Below are 5,384 nucleotides of genomic sequence, written 5' to 3'. Positions count from 1 at the left end.
AGCGTTTCTCTGATGCCGGACTTCGGGACATTTGCACAGAGTCAGGTGTCATTGCAGAGGGAACCATCTCTGGTGTGGTGGAAAGACGCAAATACAACCGTGTTATTTGACTATGTAAGCTCATGTGTGGAGCATTAATATGACAAGTTTGGAGAGAATTCTTATCCTGGTGTGAGGAGCATCGTAGTAAGAGTTCACATTATGTAGGGAAACATGCTATGAACTGAGTGAGTTCTTAGCATGAATGAGTCCACGATGGTGGATGAGTCAAAGTCCACACAAAGAGAAGCAGACGCACGACTTCTACATGGTGTCCGTGCAAGGTCACAAGGCTATATGGCAGTGAAGGTTGTATCTGATGACACATGTTCTATTGCTATGTGTGGCCTTCTCTGGTAACATACCAAGCAACATCTACATAAAAGGGGGTACAAAAAACAACAACACATGTTACGCAAGTGGCAACCAGTTTTGGACTAGAAAACACTGGGGCACTCCTACCTCTCCGTGCTCTGGCAGGATGCGATACAGTGAGTGCATTTGCAGAAAAAAGAAAGGTCTCTGTTTTGTAATGAATGAAAAGTAACCCAGGACACAGAGAAGCCCTGCAGAGACTTGGAGAGGACTGGAACCTCAGCCAGGAGCATTTCCAGAAGTTAGAGGAATTTACATGTAATCTGTACAGTACAGAGGGAGCGACATGTGTGTAAATTAACTAATGTACCAAATATTTCGTGCCAAGAAGGGAGAGGCTGATTTCTGGCAGTTACCACCATGTAAGTCTACTCTGTATCAACATTGTCAGCGTGCCAGCTATCAGGGAGAAGCATGGAGGCAGTCACTGAAAAGATGCCCACCCATCTCTCCCCAATAGGAAAAGGCTGGTGTACGTCAAGAGACAGTGAATGAGAAAGATCAGTGACTGGTCTGATGTTCCTGCTGCCCCTCATGTTGTTTTGGAACTACTTTCCTGCAAATGTTGACGCTCGTGCAAGAATTCCACATGTCCATGTCCTGAAAGTGATCACCATGCACCGAACTCTGCAAGCTGCAAACGTGTAGCAACCAAGGACACGATAAAACTGTGAATGAGAAGACTGAGTGCACTGATGAGGAAACAGATGAGGAATCAGTGTAGATTTATTTTTCTTCTTCAATAGAAACAACGTGACGGTCATGTCCAACGCCAGGATTCATGAGTCACAGGCACCACATGTCCAACGCCAGGATTCATGAGTCACAGGCACCACATGTCCAACGCCAGGATTCATGAGTCACAGGCACCACATGTCCAACGCCAGGATTCATGAGTCACAGGCACCACATGTCCAGTGCCAGGATTCATGAGTCACAGGCACCACATGTCCAACGCCAGGATTCATGAGTCACAGGCACCACATGTCCAACGCCAGGATTCATGAGTCACAGGCACCACATGTCCAGTGCCAGGATTCATGAGTCACTGGCACCACATGTCCAGTGCCAGGATTCATGAGTCACAGGCACCACATGTCCAACGCCAGGATTCATGAGTCACAGGCACCACATGTCCAGTGCCAGGATTCATGAGTCACAGGCACCACATGTCCAGTGCCAGGATTCATGAGTCACTGGCACCACATGTCCAGTGCCAGGATTCATGAGTCACAGGCACCACATGTCCAACGCCAGGATTCATGAGTCACAGGCACCACATGTCCAGTGCCAGGATTCATGAGTCACAGGCACCACATGTCCAGTGCCAGGATTCATGAGTCACAGGCACCACATGTCCAGTGCCAGGATTCATGAGTCACAGGCACCACATGTCCAACGCCAGGATTCATGAGTCACAGGCACCACATGTCCAGTGCCAGGATTCATGAGTCACAGGCACCACATGTCCAGTGCCAGGATTCATGAGTCACAGGCACCACATGTCCAACGCCAGGATTCATGAGTCACAGGCACCACATGTCCAGTGCCAGGATTCATGAGTCACAGGCACCACATGTCCAGTGCCAGGATTCATGAGTCACAGGCACCACATGTCCAGTGCCAGGATTCATGAGTCACAGGCACCACATGTCCAGTGCCAGGATTCATGAGTCACAGGCACCACATGTCCAACGCCAGGATTCATGAGTCACAGGCACCACATGTCCAGTGCCAGGATTCATGAGTCACAGGCACCACATGTCCAGTGCCAGGATTCATGAGTCACAGGCACCACATGTCCAACGCCAGGATTCATGAGTCACAGGCACCACATGTCCAGTGCCAGGATTCATGAGTCACAGGCACCACATGTCCAGTGCCAGGATTCATGAGTCACAGGCACCACATGTCCAGTGCCAGGATTCATGAGTCACAGACACTATCTCAACATGACCTTTTTTGAAATTCCTCATTTTGATATTTCTGAATCATGTTAATGAAGTATACAAATTTAGAATATAATATTAGTGTGAATCAGGAAAAAAAAAAAGGTTAATTCCAGCAACAAAAATTTCGTAATTTTTGTTGCTGCAATGAACACGTCTAGACATGTCACAAACTCGTTTTTATTTTTTTTCTTTGTGTTTGACAGTGAATATTTAAGAAGTGAAGTGTCGTTGCGTCCTCCTATAAAGTAAAAGATTGTACAAACAAAAATGTCGGTGTTACCTGTATTGTATATATTATATAGTTTCAACATCATACATACTATACTTACATATATCATAAAGTGTTATATAAGCTGGGTCGATTCACTATTATAACATTATTAATGCATTCTGAAGAAAAAAAAATCAGAAACGTGATACTTGGAACAGTTATGGGTATATTCTTAATTAAGAACTTTTCTTTCTTATAGAAAATACAAAATGCAATTTCATATATATATATATATATATATATATATATATATATATATATATATATATATATATATATATATATATATATATACACGCACACACACAGAGTAGAGGATGCGACAGCACACTGACATTATAACGTACAGCTGCAATAATGCACCGAAATTTTAATAAATATTTAATCGAAAAAAACGAACCAAAACTGGCACAACGAACTCGCCACTCGTGACCACTGCAGCTTTAATGACAATGTAATCGGAGTAACTAACCAAAACTGGCAAGACGAACTTGCCATTCGTGCGAACACTCGTGTTTTAAAAAAGATGTGATTGGAATGACAAACAAACTGGCAAGACTAACTCACCAGGTGTGTGTGTGAGCCGCTGCTCACCTGTCTGCCGCCTGTCCCTTCATCCCTTTCCTTCATTTCCTCTCCCTTTTTTCGTCTTGTCTCAAACCTACCTCCCTGTCTCCTACCCTCCCCTTATCTGTCACAGATAGGGAACAAGGGAGTGAAACCTCTCTCTCTCTCTCTCTCTCTCTCTCTCTCTCTCTCTCTCTCTCTCTCTCTCTCTCTCTCTCTCTCTCTCTCTCTCTCTTTCATTTTATGTCATTTTCGCTTCATTGTTTTTCACTCTTCCTCACTCTCGTAAACGTAATTCCATTTTCATTCTCAGCCAGTCTCATTCTATTTAGGAATCCTTAGGATTGTTGTTACTTTCACAGAGAGAGAGAGAGAGAGAGAGAGAGAGAGAGAGAGAGAGAGAGAGAGAGAGAGAGAGAGAGAGCTCCGACTTGGGTGGGATTTGCTGTTTGTATACGAGTGACTCCGACAGTATATAAATGTGGCCCATACTTGTCCAAGCAGCGCGAAGAACTCGTGGTGATGATGCGCGGAGCTCGAGAGGGGTACTGTGTTATTATATTTGTTGTGTTATCTTCAATGTAAATGCAAATATGCTCATTTTGATGTTTTTTAAATTTTTTTTATTTATTTTTATTGTGTATTTTTTATATTATTTTTTGGTTGATTTCTTTCCCTTAGGTGCTTCAGTCACCATAACGCACATTCACCATAATGAACGCTACTGTATATCGTATATTTGTATGCATTACACATGTATGTCCTGGGGATGTCATCTTGCAATCCAAACTTTTCACTGATTTCAATGAATCTCGTTCCCGGTCATTCAGATGAGGGGCCTTGTACCTCAAACTGGTGTCGGGCTTGTACTTTCAAAATGTTCTCTTCTCTCATCACCACTATTCTTCAAAGACCAGAGGTAATTAGTTGGGTTTCCATGCATGTTTTTCCCCTCTGTGATGCAAAATTCATGTTAGATTAGTAATAGAATCGTGACAACACCCTACAAAACCCCACTAAACTCCACTGGAAGGTGTTAAAAGAAGAGATAAGGCAGCGAACTGTTTGAGAACATGACCTTTCACGTTCTATCAGCCATCCGCTTCCTGTGTTCAGGCGATGCGTAGCTGGGGAGTGTCAGATTTACATAAGTAGTGTTTTATCAAATGTCACATAATTTTCGACACAATATACTTAAAAGCTGTCTTTCATAGCTCCACATAAGTCAATTTCTTTAAAAGTTTTTGTGTGGACTTAGTTGAATGTGCCAGTCATGCTGCTGCTTCCTCAATATGCAAATGTTACTTCATCACGTAACTTGCAGCCAAGTGTTGGAGCATTCACTCGGAGCAAACACTGTGCAGTAATAGGAGAGTGTGGTAGAGTGAAGTGTGTGAGAAGGACGCGTGCTGAACAACACTACACCAGAAACATGTAATTAAAGTTTTTCCATTATGCGAATGTAGTTTTTCGGCTCTTAGATAACCAAAGCCATACGTAACAAGTTGGTATGTATGTTAAGAGTCTGTTGTATAAAGTGCTCACTGCTGGAAGACATCAACATATTGCACAGCTGTGAACAAAACACACACACACACACACACACGCACACACGCACACACACACACACACACACACACACACACACACACACACACACACACACACACACACACGCACACACACACACAGCGGAGTACTCCAAGGCGCGGTACTGGCACCAGTCATGTTTGCAGTCTATATAAATGATATTTCAAACTCAAGTAAAATTCAAAGGGTTTATTGACGTACAATAATACAACTAAGGAGGCAGTCGCCATGTTGATATGCCCGTCCAGCTGACCTATAAAGTCTCACATAGTGTTTAACAATCAATAAATCATATCCATTGAGCGAATAATTTGTGGTTTTTAAGATGCTGGGCACAACATTGTTATTTATCATGTGACAAGCTTGCATAGTGACATCACTTATATTAGGGTTCATAAATTCTTCTATATTTGGGCAAGAACATAAAGTGCTGCAATGTATGGGCTTTTCCTGCATTACAAAGCTTACAGGGTATTCCATCTCCCCATTTACAAACTGCAAACAATATTTATACCTTAATTTTATGCGCATAGTAACAGTGTTGAATGTTTGAATGATACAGGATGTCACCAAATATAAGGGTAGCATTT

At 42.8% G+C, this 5,384-nt stretch overlaps 1 protein-coding gene across 2 annotated transcripts in view; it reads right to left on the bottom strand.

The window, feature by feature from the left end:
- Positions 1-4,968: 4,968 nt before the first annotated feature.
- LOC135102674 (uncharacterized) overlaps positions 4,969-5,384 on the bottom strand; it is a 4,429-nt gene continuing 4,013 nt past the window's right edge. For both annotated transcript variants that reach the window (XM_064008057.1, XM_064008055.1), the window contains one exon: positions 4,969-5,384. This exon is cut by the window's right edge. The gene's annotated coding sequence lies outside the window, so the exon portion shown is untranslated.

The sequence above is a fragment of the Scylla paramamosain genome, chromosome 8, assembly GCF_035594125.1.
Source record: "Scylla paramamosain isolate STU-SP2022 chromosome 8, ASM3559412v1, whole genome shotgun sequence".
Classification (NCBI taxonomy): domain Eukaryota; kingdom Metazoa; phylum Arthropoda; class Malacostraca; order Decapoda; family Portunidae; genus Scylla; species Scylla paramamosain.
This window is presented reverse-complemented; position numbering and strand designations above follow the sequence as displayed.